Below are 17,304 nucleotides of genomic sequence, written 5' to 3'. Positions count from 1 at the left end.
TTTTTTATAAAATCACTTAATCAAATCTAACTCTGATTACATCAGAGAAGGCCAGGTACCCTACACCATAAGGGGGTTTTTTGAAATTTTGACTTGTCTACTTAAAGATCACCAAAATCTGATTACAAGGTCAATTACATCCCTGGGTGGGATTGAACCACCAACCTTTTGGTTAATAGCCAAACATGCTAACCGATTGCGCCACAGAGACACCTTGCAAAAGTCAATACTGACAAAGGCTAATAAGCATTCATCTAGAACGTTTCCTAGAAAAACTTTAAAAAGTCAATAATCTGGAGAATTTTTGTAAGAAACACATTGGTACTTTCCCATGATGAGTGAGTGCTTCAGGATTTCTTGCACTTACATGGGCTATTAACCAAAAGGTTGGTGGTTCAATCCCACCCAGGGATGTAATTGACCTTGTCAACAGATTTTGGTGATCTTTAAGAAGACAAGTCAAAATTTCATACCCCCTCTTATGGTGTAGGGTACCTGGCCTTCTCTGACGTAATCAGAGTTAGATTTAATTAAGTGATTTTATAAAAAACAGCTAGGAAGCACAATTTAGCAGTGGGTTGCAGAGAAAAAAATAACATTTTAAACCTACCGGTAATTTTTTTTTCTCGTAGTCCGTAGAGGATGATGGGGACTCCGTAAGGACCATGGGGGATAGACGGGCTCCGCAGCAGACATGGGCACTTTAAGAAAGACTTTTGATCTGGGTGTGCACTGGCTCCTCCCTCTATGCCCCTCCTCCATACCTCAGTTAGAGAAACTGTGCCCAGAGGAGACGGACAGTACGAGGAAAGGATTTTTGTTAATCCAAGGTCAAGATTCATACCAGCCACACCAATCACACCGTATAACTTGTGATATACTACCCAGTTAACAGTATGAAAACAACATAGCATCAGTCCAAGACCGATGAAAACTAACATATAACCCTTATGTAAGCAATAACTATATACAAGTCTTGCAGAAGTAGACCGCACTTGGGACGGGCACCCAGCATCCTCTACGGACTACGAGAAAAAGATTTACCGGTAGGTTTAAAATCTTATTTTCTCTTACGTCCTAGAGGATGCTGGGGACTCCGTAAGGACCATGGGGATTATACCAAAGCTCCCAAACGGGCAGGAGAGTGCGGATGACTCTGCAGCACTGATTGAGCAAACAGGAGGTCCTCCTCAGCCAGGGTATCAAACTTATAGAACTTTGCAAAGGTGTTTGAACCAACTTTGACCCACTGCATGGATGACATCACCATATGCAAATCCATCTGCGGCAGGCCTTCCCCCAGGAATGCTTGAACTAGTTGTTGCATTTGGTTTGTTGTTTGGGGGTGCTTCAGTATTAGGCAGCCTTCTGCCCTCCCATGTTCATCTGAAAATATGTGTTCTCCCTGCAGTTGTTGTCCCCAGATGAGAGTTCCCTTGTGCTGCCTCAGTTGAATCTCCTTTACTTGACAGAGATGTGCCTGAGCAGCGGCCCTCCCCAGCCCTATCCCAAATCATACTTATTTTGCATAGGAGATACCATGGTCATGAAGATTGTTCTCCCAGGGTTAGGTTCATTCATTGCATTCTGGGTATGCTGACCCCTGTGATTTCCCCAAATGTGGGAAACTCAACTGCATTATTTGTGGTAGTGGGGGACTGTGTTTGTGCTTTCCTCTGGTCAGCTCTGGTAAAAGTCAGATTTCTTTGTCTCAGATCTTCCTCTAGCCTTGTTCTTCTTTCGAGAGTTCCCTTGTGCTGCCTCAGTTGGATCTCCTTCACTTGACAGGGGGGTGCCCGAGCAGCGACCCTCCCCAGCTCTAGCCCAACTCCTACTTACCTGCCAGGTGAGATACTATGATCATGAAGATGCTTCTCCCAGGGCAAGGCTCACCCATTGCACTCTGGGTGTGCTGCCCCTGCGATTTCCCCAAATGTGGGAAACTTGACTGCATAATTTGTGTTTCCCCTGGTCGGCTCTCATATAATTCAGATCTCTTTGTCTCAGGTCTCTCTCCAGCCTAGTTTGCTGTCTGTTTCCACTTCTTTTTTCTTGAGCCCCTCCCTTCTATACCCTTGTGCACTATCCTGACTTCTCCCGTCTCCTTACTTTGTGCCTTCCAACGCACAATGCAAACTACAGGTAGTGCTGCAGGGCCCACACCCTTTTACTTGCTTTACAGAGCAGCTCTGGAGCTGTTACAGTGCCCAGCTGCTGCAAGAAATCAGCTTGAATGCTTCAGGGGCTGGGGCATAGCCAACATGAGCCCCACACCGAAGGAGGGTGGAGGTGTTTAATGCGAACTAGGGGTCATCCAAGCGCCGCAAAAGGCCGCCATGCCCTGCACACCCCTTTATTCTTTTCATATGCAGACGAGGGTTGAAGCCAACTTTGACCCACTGCTTGGATGACATCACCATATTCAAATCCATCTGCTGCAGGCCTTCCCCCAGGAATGCTTGCACTAGTTGTTGCATTTGGTTTGTTATTTGGGGGTGCTTCAGTATTAGGCAGCCTTCTGCCCTCCCATGTTCATCTGAAAATATGTGTTCTCCCTGCAGTTGTTGTCCCCAGATGAGAGTTCCCTTGTGCTGCCTCAGTTGAATCTCCTTTACTTGACAGAGATGTGCCTGAGCAGCGGCCCTCCCCAGCCCTATCCCAAATCATACTTATTTTGCATAGGAGATACCATGGTCATGAAGATTGTTCTCCCAGGGTTAGGTTCATTCATTGCATTCTGGGTATGCTGACCCCTGTGATTTCCCCAAATGTGGGAAACTCAACTGCATTATTTGTGGTAGTGGGGGACTGTGTTTGTGCTTTCCTCTGGTCAGCTCTGGTAAAAGTCAGATTTCTTTGTCTCAGATCTTCCTCTAGCCTTGTTCTTCTTTCGAGAGTTCCCTTGTGCTGCCTCAGTTGGATCTCCTTCACTTGACAGGGGGGTGCCCGAGCAGCGACCCTCCCCAGCTCTAGCCCAACTCCTACTTACCTGCCAGGTGAGATACTATGATCATGAAGATGCTTCTCCCAGGGCAAGGCTCACCCATTGCACTCTGGGTGTGCTGCCCCTGCGATTTCCCCAAATGTGGGAAACTTGACTGCATAATTTGTGTTTCCCCTGGTCGGCTCTCATATAATTCAGATCTCTTTGTCTCAGGTCTCTCTCCAGCCTAGTTTGCTGTCTGTTTCCACTTCTTTTTTCTTGAGCCCCTCCCTTCTATACCCTTGTGCACTATCCTGACTTCTCCCGTCTGCTTACTTTGTGCCTTCCAACGCACAATGCAAACTACAGGTAGTGCTGCAGGGCCCACACCCTTTTACTTGCTTTACAGAGCAGCTCTGGAGCTGTTATAGTGCCCAGCTGCTGCAAGAAATCAGCTTAAATGCTTCAGGGGCTGGGGCATAGCCAACATGAGCCCCACACCGAAGGAGGGTAGAGGTGTTTAATGCGAACTAGGGGTCATCCAAGCGCCGCAAAAGGGCGCCATGCCCTGCACACCCCTTTTTTCTTTTCATATGCAGACGAGGGTTGAAGCCAACTTTGACCCACTGCTTGGATGACATCACCATATGCAAATCCATCTGCTGCAGGCCTTCCCCCAGGAATGCTTGCACTAGTAGTTGCATTTGGTTTGTTGTTTGGGGGTGCTTCAGTTTTAGGCAGCCTTCTGCCCTCCCATGTTCATCTGAAAATATGTGTTCTCCCTGCAGTTGTTGTCCCCAGATGAGAGTTCCCTTGTGCTGCCTCAGTTGAATCTCCTTTACTTGACAGAGATGTGCCTGAGCAGCGGCCCTCCCCAGCCCTATCCCAAATCATACTTATTTTGCATAGGATATACCATGGTCATGAAGATTGTTCTCCCAGGGTTAGGTTCATTCATTGCATTCTGGGTATGCTGACCCCTGTGATTTCCCCAAATGTGGGAAACTCAACTGCATTATTTGTGGTAGTGGGGGACTGTGTTTGTGCTTTCCTCTGGTCAGCTCTGGTAAAAGTCAGATTTCTTTGTCTCAGATCTTCCTCTAGCCTTGTTCTTCTTTCGAGAGTTCCCTTGTGCTGCCTCAGTTGGATCTCCTTCACTTGACAGGGGGGTGCCCGAGCAGCGACCCTCCCCAGCTCTAGCCCAACTCCTACTTACCTGCCAGGTGAGATACTATGATCATGAAGATGCTTCTCCCAGGGCAAGGCTCACCCATTGCACTCTGGGTGTGCTGCCCCTGCGATTTCCCCAAATGTGGGAAACTTGACTGCATAATTTGTGTTTCCCCTGGTCGGCTCTCATATAATTCAGATCTCTTTGTCTCAGGTCTCTCTCCAGCCTAGTTTGCTGTCTGTTTCCACTTCTTTTTTCTTGAGCCCCTCCCTTCTATACCCTAGTGCACTATCCTGACTTCTCCCGTCTGCTTACTTTGTGCCTTCCAACGCACAATGCAAACTACAGGTAGTGCTGCAGGGCCCACACCCTTTTACTTGCTTTACAGAGCAGCTCTGGAGCTGTTACAGTGCCCAGCTGCTGCAAGAAATCAGCTTGAATGCTTCAGGGGCTGGGGCATAGCCAACATGAGCCCCACACCGAAGGAGGGTGGAGGTGTTTAATGCGAACTAGGGGTCATCCAAGCGCTGCAAAAGGCCGCCATGCCCTGCACACCCCTTTATTCTTTTCATATGCAGACGAGGGTTGAAGCCAACTTTGACCCACTGCTTGGATGACATCACCATATTCAAATCCATCTGCTGCAGGCCTTCCCCCAGGAATGCTTGCACTAGTTGTTGCATTTGGTTTGTTGTTTGGGGGTGCTTCAGTATTAGGCAGCCTTCTGCCCTCCCATGTTCATCTGAAAATATGTGTTCTCCCTGCAGTTGTTGTCCCCAGATGAGAGTTCCCTTGTGCTGCCTCAGTTGAATCTCCTTTACTTGACAGAGATGTGCCTGAGCAGCGGCCCTCCCCAGCCCTATCCCAAATCATACTTATTTTGCATAGGAGATACCATGGTCATGAAGATTGTTCTCCCAGGGTGAGGTTCATTCATTGCATTCTGGGTATGCTGACCCCTGTGATTTCCCCAAATGTGGGAAACTCGACTGCATTATTTGTGGTAGTGGGGGACTGTGTTTGTGCTTTCCTCTGGTCAGCTCTGGTAAAAGTCAGATTTCTTTGTCTCAGATCTTCCTCTAGCCTTGTTCTTCTTTCGAGAGTTCCCTTGTGCTGCCTCAGTTGGATCTCCTTCACTTGACAGGGGGTGCCCAAGCAGCAATCCTCCACAGCTCTAGCCCAACTCCTACTTACCTGCCAGGTGAGATACTATGATCTTCACTGTTAGGGCAATCAGGATGTGGAATTCCCTGCCAGGGAAGGTGGTAATGGTGGACTCTGTAATTGGATTTAAAAAAGGAATGGATACATTTCTGAATGAAAAAGCTATCCAAGGTTATAATACTTAAAATATCAACATGGTTAATCCAGGGGGAACATGAGTTGTAGTAGTTAACTAGTCATAAAACATTGTGAAGGCAGGGGAGAAGAACAAGCGCCATATGGTGTAGTATTTTGAATAAATTGGAGTGATAGATAGGTATATACGAAGTAAGTACCGGATAGATTCTTGAGATTAGGCCTGTCTGTCTCACTAAATTCTTTGTGGCTGTTCCCCACCTAGGAGACAAAAGATCATCGCCATATGGTGTAGTAACCTCAGATATATCTTGGGGTACCCTCCCCTCTATTTCATGCGTACCAAAAGGAAAATTCAATATAGCATATAGGATATATTTATATCCAGGTAGATCAAGTCGGTCCAATATGATGTAATGGCTGAATCAGTCGACTGTTGCTGCCTTATATAGTATTATCAATAAAAAATTTTAATCCACAAAATAATAATACAAATTCAGATAAAAAATAAATAAAACAAATCAGAAAATCTTAGCTGATTGGTGTAGGCAGTAGTTAGGTCAGTCTCAACGCGTTTCGCCTCCAGGGCTTCCTCAGGAGAATACATCATATCAAAAGATACACATATTTATAGTGCTTTCAGTTTCATTTTGGCCAGCACTTCCGGTTCGCGTCATTTCCGGAACCGGAAGTGCTCGGTCCGACTTACATACTAAATGCATATGTGGCTTGATATTTAACATTAGATTGCATTGGTGGTGCAGTGTTAATATAAATTTTAGATCAGTCTGTATAAGTAGCGCAAGACGGACATAGAGTCCGTTTGCTCCGTGAAACCGGAAGTGACGCGGCTCGTCCCGGCCACTGCCGCGTCACTTCCGGTTTAGGTTAGAACCGGAAGTGCTGGCCAAAACGAAACTGAAAGCACTATAAATATGTGTATCTTTTGATATGATGTATTCTCCTGAGGAAGCCCTGGAGGCGAAACGCGTTGAGACTGACCTAACTACTGCCTACACCAATCAGCTAAGATTTTCTGATTTGTTTTATTTATTTTTTATCTGAATTTGTATTATTATTTTGTGGATTAAAATTTTTTATTGATAATACTATATAAGGCAGCAACAGTCGACTGATTCAGCCATTACATCATATTGGACCGACTTGATCTACCTGGATATAAATATATCCTATATGCTATATTGAATTTTCCTTTTGGTACGCATGAAATAGAGGGGAGGGTACCCCAAGATATATCTGAGGTTACTACACCATATGGCGATGATCTTTTGTCTCCTAGGTGGGGAACAGCCACAAAGAATTTAGTGAGACAGACAGGCCTAATCTCAAGAATCTATCCGGTACTTACTTCGTATATACCTATCTATCACTCCAATTTATTCAAAATACTACACCATATGGCGCTTGTTCTTCTCCCCTGCCTTCACAGAATTTCATGACTGAACATACCCAAGTCATATTCTGAAGAACTGAGCAGCCACCAAAGAAGTTTGGAGAGGTGTTTTCTGACGGAGCATCCACAACTGACTGAATCCAAACAGTAGAACCTGTTTGACGACCCTTTGCTTTAAAGGAATATTTGGACGCGAGACTAAGCGCACTGACCTTAAAAAAACTCCCAGTCATAAAACATTATTCAGCAAGTATGTAGAATCATCACAACTTAAAACAGGTTGAACACGATGGGCAATTTGCCTCTTTTCAACCTCAAAAACTATATTACTATATGTTACTATATTACTATGTTACTGTAGTATACAGAACACCACAATGTAATGAGCAGTGATAGTGAGCACTGATGAGGATACTAGAACTGACACTGAGCAGCAAGATGCAGCACTGGACTATTAGTAATGTACTGTAGTATGCTGAGCACCACAATGCAGCACAAGACAATGAGCAGTGATACTGAGCACTGATGAGGATACTACTGAGAACTGACACTGAGCAGGAGAGACACACTACTAGTATTACTGAGCAGCAATAAGTAACCACTGATAATGAGCACTGATATTGAGATTTCCACTGAGAGAACATAGCCACGTCCTCTCCGCTCTCTCTTCAATGCACGAGTAAAAATGGCGGCAACGCGCAGCTCTTTATATGAAATCCGAATCTCGCGAGAATCCGACAGCGGGATGATGACATTTTCCCTTGTTCAGGTTTTCCGAGTCAGGCGGGAACAACCGAGCCTGCCTCGGACCAGTGTAAACCACGTGGAGTTCGTGGGGAATTCGGTTCTCGGAGAACCGAACCCGCTCCTCTCTACCTTATACCCATAATTTTTTTTATTTTCAATCTAAGCCCCTGCAGTTTTCTGTAAGCATCTGCTTCGCTATGATGATCAACAAGTCACAAGGGCAAACACTCAGGGCTTGAGGCGTAGATCTTAGGACCAGCTGCTACAAGCATGGCAGAGGTGTCACTATCACTGGTGACACCCAGAGAGGTGGCGAAGGAGATTGTAATGCAGTGCGCGCAGATAAGCAGCGCAATGGTAAAAAGGAGGCATGGTTTCATAGGTAGGGGCGTGGCCTGGTGGCCTGAATCTACATTTTGTTGCTCCGGGTGTCCCGGGAATTGGGGGCTGCACCCGGGGACTAGTGTGTGAGCGGTGCTGGCTCCTGCACAGTGACAGGACATGGCCACCCAGCATGACGCCTCCCTTCTTGACCATGCTGTAATTGCAGTCGCACTGCAGTTCAGCGTGATCATAAAAAATGGTGTAGCCTTCTGCTGGTGCAGACTGTATGTGCGCGCAGGAAGCCGCCACCATTTTTGTGATCACAGCGGCTGAATGTGATGTCATACAGCCGCTGTGACCACGCCCCCTGTGTCTCCTCCGTTGCAGACCCCATTTTGAAGCCTTGCCCCCGCACCGCTCCATCCCTGACTTGGAAATGGAGTTTTGCTGACCCCCCTCTCCCCCCCTGCCCCGATTGACAGGCAGAGGCGATCGCATTCTCTGCGGGGTGCCGCAGAAAATGCAGGCACTTGCGTATGCTCTTAGCAATTTTTGCAGTTGGATCGCTTATTGTGATTGCAATCCAACCTGAATCAGGCCCTATTACCTATCGCAATGCGCTGCGGGCAGTACAAAATTGGTTTAATATGGGAGAAAAACCCCCAGACCTGTGCTCCTTAACTGTACCTGGTGGCTTGTGGAGCGGCTGCCCAGTAATCAGTGTCCACGCCAGTGCGCACACGGTCCACCCCCTACGGCCACGCTCCCCTTCATCAGCGGCCTCGTGATCCGGAAGGGCGGTGTGTGTGTGACTGACCTTAGGAAGAAACCGGAGCCTCCGCTGCAGTGACCCAGCAACCAGGGCACGGGAGTATACAGCGCCGCTGGGAGTGATGAAGCTGCAGTAAAGATGTCTATTAGACCTAGCCTGCTGCAGCCCTTGTAGATTCTCATAAAAAAAGTTCTTATTTTCTTGTCAAAATTAATAGCTAAGAATAGGCTGCCTGAGGCAGGCCCCTGTTAAGTGGCCTGCTACTGAAGGCACCAACTACAAACTGAGCTCCCTGTTCATGGAAGCGGGGTTATAGAGGAGAATGCGCTGAGCATCTTGGGAACAGTCAAAAGCTTTGAGCCGGTTGGTGCCTCAGATCAAGATCCTACTCTACACCCCAATGTGAATCCTTGTGGAGTCCAGTGTACCCCACAGAAGAAATTAATGTGTCACACCCATTGGCAGCAACCTTAGAATAGCTGCTGACGGGCACAATTGAGAAAGGAAGGGGGAGGAACATTTGAATCCAGCACATAGATGCAATTCAAATATGTAATTTGAACCTTCCTATTTTAAAATATAATGGATGAACCTCACCCTGTGAGAACAATCTTCATGATATAGAGATCTCATATGCAAAATAAGCATGAGTTGGGATAGGGCTGGGGAGGGTGGCTGCTCGGGCAAGCCCCTCCCCCGTCAAGTTAAGGAGATTCAACTGAGGAAGCACAAGGGAACTCTCGTCTGGGGACAACAACTGCAGGGAGACCACATCTTTTCAGATGAACATGGGAGGGCGGAAGGCTGCCTAATACTGAAGCACCATCAAATATCAAACCATATGCAATAACTAGTACAAGCATTCCTGGGGGAAGGTCTGCAGGAGACGAATTTGCATACGGTGATGTCATCCAAGCAGTGGGCCAAAGTTGGCTGGTACCCTCATCTGCATATGAAAAGAGAAAAGGGTTATGCAGGGCATGGCGGCCTTTTGCGGCGCTTGGATGACCCCTAGTTCGCATTAAACACCTCCACCCTCCTTCGGTGTGGGGCTCATGTTGGCTATGCCCCAGCCCCTGAAGCATTCAAGCTGATTTCTTGCAGCAGCTGGGCACTGTAACAGCTCCAGAGCTGCTCTGTAAGGCAAATAAAAGGGTGTGGGCCCTGCAGCACTACCTGTAGTTCGCATTGTGCGTTGGAAGGCACAAAGTAAGCAGACGGGAGAAGTCAGGATAGTGCGCAAGGGCATAGAAGGGAGCGGCTCAAGAAAAGAGAAGTGGAAACAGACAGCAAACTAGGCTGGAGAGAGACCTGAGACAAAGAGATCTGAATTATACGAGAGCCGACCAGGGGAAACACAAATTATGCAGTCAAGTTTCCCACATTTGGGGAAATCGCAGGGGCAGCACACCCAGAGTGCAATGGGTGAGCCTTGCCCTGGGAGAAGCACCTTCAAGATCATAGTATCTCACCTGGCAGGTAAGTAGGAGTTGGGCTAGAGCTGGGGAGGGTCGCTGCTCGGGCACCCCCCTGTCAAGTGAAGGAGATCCAACTGAGGCAGCACAATGGAACTCTCGAAAGAAGAACAAGGCTAGAGGAAGATCTGAGACAAAGAAATCTGACTTTTACCAGAGCTGACCAGCGGAAAACACAAACACAGTCCCCCACTACCACAAATAATGCAGGCGAGTTTCCCACATTTGGGGAAATCACAGGGGTCAGCATACCCAGAATGCAATGAATGAAACTCACCCTGGGTGAACAATTTTCATGACCATGGTGTCTCCTATGCAAAATAAGTATGATTTGGGATAGGGCTGGGGAGGGCCGCTGCTCAGGCACATCTCTGTCAAGTAAAGGAGATTCAACTGAGGCAGCACAAGGGAACTCTCATCTGGGGACAACAACTGCAGGGAGAACACATATTTTCAGATGAACATGGGAGGGCAGAAGGCTGCCTAATACTGAAGCACCCCCAAACAACAAACCAAATGCAACAACTAGTGCAAGCATTCCTGGGGGAAGGCCTGCAGCAGATGGATTTGCATATGGTGATGTTATCCAAGCAGTGGGTCAAAGTTGGCTTCAACCCTCATCTGCTTATGAAAAGAGAAAAGGGGCGTGCAGGGCATGGCAGCCTTTTGCGGTGCTTGGATGACCCCTAGATCGCATTAAACACCCCCACCCTCCTTTGGTGTGGGGCTCATGTTGGCCATGCCCCATCCCATGAAGCATTCAAGCTGATTTCTTGCAGCAGCTGGGCATTGTAACAGCTCCAGAGCTGCTCTGTAAGGCAAGTAAAAGGGTGTGGGCCCTGCAGCACTACCTGTAGTTTGCATTGTGCATTGGAAGGCACAAAGTAAGCAGACGGGAGGAGAAGTCAGGATAGTGCACAAGGGTATAGAAGGGAGGGGCTCAAGAAAAAAAGAAGTGGAAACAGACAGCAAACTAGGCTGGAGAGAGACCTGAGACAAAGAGATCTGAATTATACGAGAGCCGACCAGAGGAAACACAAATTATGCAGTCAAGTGTCCCACATTTGGGGAAATCGTAGGAGCAGCACACCCAGAGTGCAATGGGTGAGCCTTGCCCTGGGAGAAGCACCGTCCTGATTATAGTATCTCACCTGGGTGTGCTGCCCCTGCGATTTCCCCAAATGTGGGAAACTTGACTGCATAATTTGTGTTTCCCCTGGTCGGCTCTCATATAATTCAGATCTCTTTGTCTCAGGTCTCTCTCCAGCCTAGTTTGCTGTCTGTTTCCACTTCTTTTTTCTTGAGCCCCTCCCTTCTATACCCTTGTGGACTATCCTGACTTCTCCTCCTGTCTGCTTACTTTGTGCCTTCCAATGCACAATGCAAACTACAGGTAGTGCTGCAGGGCCCACACCCTTTTAGTTGCCTTACAGAGCAGCTCTGGAGCTGTTACAGTGCCAAGCTGCTGCAAGAAATCAGCTTGAATGCTTCAGGGGCTGGGGCATGGCCAACATGAGCCCCACACCAAAGGAGGGTGGGGGTGTTTAATGCGAACTAAGGGTCATCCAAGCGCCGCAAAAGGCCGCCATGCCCTGCATACCCCTTTTCTCTTTTCATATGCAGATGAGGGTTCCAGCCAACTTTGGCCCACTGCTTGGATGACATCACTGTATGCAAATCCGTCTTCTGCAGACCTTCCCCCAGGAATGCTTGTACTAGTTGTTGCATTTGGTTTGTTGTTTGGGGGTGCTTCAGTATTAGGCAGCCTTCTGCCCTCCCATGTTCATCTGAAAATATGTGTTCTCACTGCAGTTGTTGTCCCCAGATGGGAGTTCCCTTGTGCTGCCTCAGTTGAATCTCCTTTACTCTAAAACTTTTAAAACTTAGCAAAAGTGTTTACTAAATAGCTGCTCGGCAAAGTTGCAATGCCGAGACTCCCCGACCAGCTGCCCAGGATGAACCCACCTTTCTAGTAGAATGGGTCTTCACCTAATTCAGTAACGGCAATCCTGCCGTGGAATGAGCATGCTGAATCTTACCACAGATCCAGCGCATAATGGTCTACATGGACGCAGGACACCCAATCCTGTTGGGAGCATACAGGACAAACAGAGCCTCTGTTTTCCTAATCTGAACCGTTCTGGTGACATAAATTTTCAAAGTTCTGACCACAGCCAGAGACTTTGACTCAACGAAGGTGTCAGTGGCCCAAGGCACCATGTGGAAAGATGAACCACCTTCGGCAGAAATTGTTGACGTGTCCTCAATTCTGCTCTATCTTCATGAAAGATCAAATAAAGGCTCTTGTGATACTGCATGGTTTGTACTGTTTTCCATGTGCTCCCAGATCTTTCAAAAAAGAAGCATGGTCAAGAAAGTTCTGTTTGAAAAGAAACAACATTTACTGTCATTGTTATAGAATTTGGGAGAAAAAACAAGAAGAAATCTGCACTGTTGACGCACTGGACAGAATGAATGAATCATAAAATATAACCTTTATTAAGTATGTATTAAAATTGGATAAATATTAATATTATTATCCCAAACTGCAGTGAAACATAAAGGTTAAAATCACAGAACTAACATACATGTGCATAAGAAGAATAAAGAGATGTGAAAAAAAGGTTTAAAAAGCGTGTCCGTGTGTGATTATTTTTGAAGGCACAACCCTGGCGGGGTTGTTTATATAGATATATATGTTGCTAATAATCACTTTCTAGCGTAATGTTATTAAATAGCTGTTAGTATCTATGTCGTCAGGTACCACTGGGTCGTATCCTATATACTCCTGTGGGAAACTTGACTGCATAATTTGTGTTTCCCCTGGTCGGCTCTCGTATAATTCAGATCTCTTTGTCTCAGGTCTCTCTCCAGCCTAGTTTGCTGTCTGTTTCCACTTCTCTTTTCTTGAGCCGCTGCCTTCTATACCCTTGTGCACTCTCCTGACTTCTCCTGTCTGCTTACTTTGTGCCGTCCAACGCACAATGCAAACTACAGGTAGTGCTGCAGGGCCCACACCCTTTTACTTGCCTTACAGAGCAGCTCTGGAGCTGTTACAGTGCCCAGCTGCAGCAAGAAATCAGCTTGAATGCTTCAGGTGCTGGGGCATAGCCAACAAGAGCCCCACACCGACGGAGGGTGGAGGTGTTTAATGCAAACTAGGGGTCAGCCAAGCGCCGCAAAAGGCCGCCATGCCCTGCATGCCCCTTTTCTCTTTTCATATGCAGACGAGGGTTGAAGCCAACTTTGACCCACTGCTTGGATGACATCACCATATGCAAATCCATCTGCGGCAGGCCTTCCCCCAGGAATGCTTGCACTAGTTGTTGCATTTGGTTTGTTGTTTGGGGGTGCTTCAGTATTAGGCAGCCTTCTGCCCTCCCATGTTCATCTGAAAATATGTGTTCTCCCTGCAGTTGTTGTCCCCAGATGAGAGTTCCCTTGTGCTGCCTCAGTTGAATCTCCTTTACTTGACAGAGATGTGCCTGAGCAGCGGCCCTCCCCAGCCCTATCCCAAATCATACTTATTTTGCATAGGAGATACCATGGTCATGAAGATTGTTCTCCCAGGGTTAGGTTCATTCATTGCATTCTGGGTAGCTTACCTCTGTGATTTCCCCAAATGTGGGAAACTCAACTGCATTATTTGTGGTAGTGGGGGACTGTGTTTGTGCTTTCCTCTGGTCAGCTCTGGTAAAAGTCAGATTTCTTTGTCTCAGATCTTCCTCTAGCCTTGTTCTTCTTTCAAGAGTTCCCTTGTGCTGCCTCAGTTGGATCTCCTTCACTTGACAGGGGGGTGCCCGAGCAGCGACCCTCCCCAGCTCTAGCCCAACTCCTACTTACCTGCCAGGTGAGATACTATGATCATGAAGTTGCTTCTCCCAGGGCAAGGCTCACCCATTGCACTCTGGGTGTGCTGCCCCTGCGATTTCCCCAAATGTGGGAAACTTGACTGCATAATTTGTGTTTTCCCTAGTCGGCTCTCATATAATTCAGATCTCTTTGTCTCAGGTTTCTCTCCAGCCTAGTTTGCTGTCTGTTTCCACTTCTTTTTTCTTGAGCCCCTCCCTTCTACACCCTTGTGCACTATCCTGACTTCTCCTCCTGTCTGCTTACTTTGTGCCTTCCAATGCACAATGCAAACTACAGGTAGTGCTGCAGGGCCCACACCCTTTTACTTGCCTTACAGAGCAGCTCTGGAGCTGTTACAGTGCCAAGCTGCTGAAAGAAATCAGCTTGAATGCTTCAGGGGCTGGGGCATGGCCAACATGAGCCCCACACCGAAGGAGGGTGGGGGTGTTTAATGCGAACTAAGGGTCATCCAAGCGCCGCAAAAGGCCGCCATGCCCTGCATACCCCTTTTCTCTTTTCATATGCAGATGAGGGTTCCAGCCAACTTTGGCCCACTGCTTGGATGACATCACTGTATGCAAATCCGTCTTCTGCAGACCTTCCCCCAGGAATGCTTGTACTAGTTGTTGCATTTGGTTTGTTGTTTGGGGGTGCTTCAGTATTAGGCAGCCTTCTGCCCTCCCATGTTCATCTGAAAATATGTGTTCTCCCGGCAGTTGTTGTCCCCAGATGAGAGTTCCTTTGTGCTGCCTCAGTTGAATCTCCTTTACTTGACAGAGATGTGCCTGAGCAGCGGCCCTCCCCAGCCAATTCCCAAATCATACTTATTTTGCATAGGAGATACCATGGTCATAAAGATTGTTCTCCCAGGGTGAGGTTCATTCATTGCATTCTGGGTATGCTGACCCCTGTGATTTCCCCAAATGTGGGAAACTCAACTGCATTATTTGTGGTAGTGGGGGACTGTGTTTGTGTTTTCCTCTGGTCAGCTCTGGTAAAAGTCAGATTTCTTTGTCTCAGATCTTCCTCTAGCCTTGTTCTTCTTTCGAGAGTTCCATTGTGCTGCCTCAGTTTGATCTCCTTCACTTGACAGGGGGGTACCCAAGCAGCGACCCTCCCCAGCTCTAGCCCAACTCCTACATACCTGCCAGGTGAGATACTATGATCATGAAGGTGCTTCTCCCAGGGCAAGGCTCACCCATTGCACTCTGGGTGTGCTGCTCCTGCGATTTCCCCAAATGTGGGAAACTTGACTGCATAATTTGTGTTTCCCCTGGTCGGCTCTCGTATAATTCAGATCTCTTTGTCTCAGGTCTCTCTCCAGCCTAGTTTGCTGTCTGTTTCCACTTCTCTTTTCTTGAGCCGCTGCCTTCTATGCCCTTGTGCACTCTCCTGACTTCTCCTGTCTGCTTACTTTGTGCCTTCCAACGCACAATGCAAACTACAGGTAGTGCTGCAGGGCCCACACCCTTTTACTTGCCTTTCAGAGCAGCTCTGGAGCTGTTACAGTGCCCAGCTGCTGCAAGAAATCAGCTTGAATGCTTCAGGGGCTGGGGCATAGCCAACATGAGCCCCACACCGACGGAGGGTGGAGGTGTTTAATGCGAACTAAGGGTCATCCAAGCGCCGCAAAAGGCCGCCATGCCCTGCATACCCCTTTTCTCTTTTCATATGCAGATGAGGGTTCCAGCCAACTTTGACCCACTGCTTGGATGACATCACCGTATGCAAATCCGTCTTCTGCAGACCTTTTCCCAGGAATGCTTGTACTAGTTGTTGCATTTGGTTTGTTGTTTGGGGGTGCTTCAGTATTAGGCAGCCTTCTGCTCTCCCATGTTCATCTGAAAATATCTGTTCTCCCTGCAGTTGTTGTCCCCAGATGAGAGTTCCCTTGTGCTGCCTCAGTTGAATCTCCTTTACTTGACAGAGATGTGCCTGAGCAGCGGCCCTCCCCAGCCCTATCCCAAATCATACTTATTTTGCATAGGAGATACCATTGTCATGAAGATTGTTCTCCCAGGGTGAGGTTCATTCATTGCATTCTGGGTATGCTGACCCCTGTGATTTCCCCAAATGTGGGAAACTCGACTGCATTATTTGTGGTAGTGGGGGACTGTGTTTGTGCTTTCCTCTGGTCAGCTCTGGTAAAAGTCAGATTTCTTTGTCTCAGATCTTCCTCTAGCCTTGTTCTTTTTTCGAGAGTTTCCTTGTGCTGCCTCAGTTGGATCTCCTTCACTTGACAGGGGGGTGCCCGAACAGCGACCCTCCCCAGCTCTAGCCCAACTCCTACTTACCTGCCAGGTGAGATACTATGATCAGGAAGGTGCTTCTCCCAGGGCAAGGCTCACCCAATGCACTCTGGGTGTGCTGCTCCTACGATTTCCCCAAATGTGGGACACTTGATTACATAATTTGTGTTTCCTCTGGTCGGCTCTCGTATAATTCAGATCTCTTTGTCTCAGGTCTCTCTCCAGCCTAGTTTGCTGTCTGTTTCCACTTCTCTTTTCTTGAGCCGCTCCCTTCTATGCCCTTGTGCACTATCCTGACTTCTCCCGTCTGCTTACTTTGTGCCTTCCAACGCACAATGCAAACTACAGGTAGTGCTGCAGGGCCCACACCCTTTTACTTGCTTTACAGAGCAGCTCTGGAGCTGTTACAGTGCCCAGCTGCTGCAAGAAATCAGCTTTAATGCTTCAGGGGCTGGGGCATAGCCAACATGAGCCCCACACCGAAGGAAGGTGGAGGTGTTTAATGCGAACTAGGGGTCATCCAAGCGCCGCAAAAGGCAGCCATGCCCTGCACACCCCATTTTTATTTTCATATGCAGACGAGGGTTGAAGCAAACTTTGACCCACTGCTTGGATGACATCACCATATGCAAATCCATCTGCTGCAGGCCTACTACCAGGAATGTTTGCACTAGTAGTTGCATTTGGTTTGTTGTTTGGGGGTGCTTCAGTATTAGGCAGCCTTCTGCCCTCCCATGTTCATCTGAAAATATGTGTTCTCCCTGCAGTTGTTGTCCCCAGATGAGAGTTCCCTTGTGTTGCCTCAGTTGAATCTCCTTTACTTGACAGAGATGTGCCTGAGCAGCGGCCCTCCCCAGCCCTATCCCAAATCATACTTATTTTGCATAGGAGATACCATGGTCATGAAGATTGTTCTCCCAGGGTGAGGTTCATTCATTGCACTCTGGGTATGCTGACCCCTGTGATTTCCCCAAATGTGGGAAACTCGACTGCATTATTTGTGGTAGTGGGGGACTGTGTTTGTGCTTTCCTCTGGTCAGCTCTGGTAAAAGTCAGATTTCTTTGTCTCAGATCTTCC

At 47.7% G+C, this 17,304-nt stretch overlaps 13 non-coding genes and 4 pseudogenes across 13 annotated transcripts; 14 read left to right on the top strand and 3 right to left on the bottom strand.

Annotated features, from left to right (window-relative positions):
- The first annotated feature begins 1,515 nt into the window (after positions 1-1,515).
- Positions 1,516-1,679, top strand: LOC134989334 (U1 spliceosomal RNA). The gene has a single exon (XR_010194610.1). It is a non-coding gene; the product is annotated as a U1 spliceosomal RNA (small nuclear RNA).
- A 152-nt stretch (positions 1,680-1,831) lies between these two features.
- On the top strand, positions 1,832-1,973 carry LOC134989291 (U1 spliceosomal RNA; annotated as a pseudogene).
- Positions 1,974-2,665: 692 nt separating this feature from the next.
- LOC134989324 (U1 spliceosomal RNA) lies at positions 2,666-2,829 on the top strand. Its single transcript, XR_010194600.1, has one exon. It is a non-coding gene; the product is annotated as a U1 spliceosomal RNA (small nuclear RNA).
- A 152-nt stretch (positions 2,830-2,981) lies between these two features.
- On the top strand, positions 2,982-3,123 carry LOC134989290 (U1 spliceosomal RNA; annotated as a pseudogene).
- A 692-nt stretch (positions 3,124-3,815) lies between these two features.
- Positions 3,816-3,979, top strand: LOC134989349 (U1 spliceosomal RNA). Its single transcript, XR_010194624.1, has one exon. It is a non-coding gene; the product is annotated as a U1 spliceosomal RNA (small nuclear RNA).
- Positions 3,980-4,131: 152 nt separating this feature from the next.
- On the top strand, positions 4,132-4,273 carry LOC134989287 (U1 spliceosomal RNA; annotated as a pseudogene).
- A 692-nt stretch (positions 4,274-4,965) lies between these two features.
- LOC134989288 (U1 spliceosomal RNA) lies at positions 4,966-5,129 on the top strand. Its single transcript, XR_010194576.1, has one exon. It is a non-coding gene; the product is annotated as a U1 spliceosomal RNA (small nuclear RNA).
- A 4,845-nt stretch (positions 5,130-9,974) lies between these two features.
- On the bottom strand, positions 9,975-10,137 carry LOC134989295 (U1 spliceosomal RNA). Its single transcript, XR_010194579.1, has one exon. It is a non-coding gene; the product is annotated as a U1 spliceosomal RNA (small nuclear RNA).
- Positions 10,138-10,289: 152 nt separating this feature from the next.
- Positions 10,290-10,453, bottom strand: LOC134989371 (U1 spliceosomal RNA). Its single transcript, XR_010194644.1, has one exon. It is a non-coding gene; the product is annotated as a U1 spliceosomal RNA (small nuclear RNA).
- Positions 10,454-11,128: 675 nt separating this feature from the next.
- Positions 11,129-11,284, bottom strand: LOC134989322 (U1 spliceosomal RNA). Its single transcript, XR_010194598.1, has one exon. It is a non-coding gene; the product is annotated as a U1 spliceosomal RNA (small nuclear RNA).
- A 2,361-nt stretch (positions 11,285-13,645) lies between these two features.
- LOC134989359 (U1 spliceosomal RNA) lies at positions 13,646-13,808 on the top strand. Its single transcript, XR_010194633.1, has one exon. It is a non-coding gene; the product is annotated as a U1 spliceosomal RNA (small nuclear RNA).
- Positions 13,809-13,960: 152 nt separating this feature from the next.
- Positions 13,961-14,106, top strand: LOC134989304 (U1 spliceosomal RNA; annotated as a pseudogene).
- A 691-nt stretch (positions 14,107-14,797) lies between these two features.
- Positions 14,798-14,961, top strand: LOC134989340 (U1 spliceosomal RNA). The gene has a single exon (XR_010194615.1). It is a non-coding gene; the product is annotated as a U1 spliceosomal RNA (small nuclear RNA).
- A 152-nt stretch (positions 14,962-15,113) lies between these two features.
- LOC134989299 (U1 spliceosomal RNA) lies at positions 15,114-15,276 on the top strand. Its single transcript, XR_010194582.1, has one exon. It is a non-coding gene; the product is annotated as a U1 spliceosomal RNA (small nuclear RNA).
- A 671-nt stretch (positions 15,277-15,947) lies between these two features.
- LOC134989343 (U1 spliceosomal RNA) lies at positions 15,948-16,111 on the top strand. Its single transcript, XR_010194618.1, has one exon. It is a non-coding gene; the product is annotated as a U1 spliceosomal RNA (small nuclear RNA).
- A 152-nt stretch (positions 16,112-16,263) lies between these two features.
- Positions 16,264-16,426, top strand: LOC134989318 (U1 spliceosomal RNA). The gene has a single exon (XR_010194596.1). It is a non-coding gene; the product is annotated as a U1 spliceosomal RNA (small nuclear RNA).
- A 671-nt stretch (positions 16,427-17,097) lies between these two features.
- On the top strand, positions 17,098-17,261 carry LOC134989282 (U1 spliceosomal RNA). Its single transcript, XR_010194572.1, has one exon. It is a non-coding gene; the product is annotated as a U1 spliceosomal RNA (small nuclear RNA).
- Positions 17,262-17,304: the final 43 nt, after the last annotated feature.

Source organism: Pseudophryne corroboree, unplaced genomic scaffold (assembly GCF_028390025.1).
Source record: "Pseudophryne corroboree isolate aPseCor3 unplaced genomic scaffold, aPseCor3.hap2 scaffold_1106, whole genome shotgun sequence".
Classification (NCBI taxonomy): domain Eukaryota; kingdom Metazoa; phylum Chordata; class Amphibia; order Anura; family Myobatrachidae; genus Pseudophryne; species Pseudophryne corroboree.
Note: the sequence above shows the minus strand (reverse complement) of the source record. Positions and strands in the feature narration are given on the sequence as shown.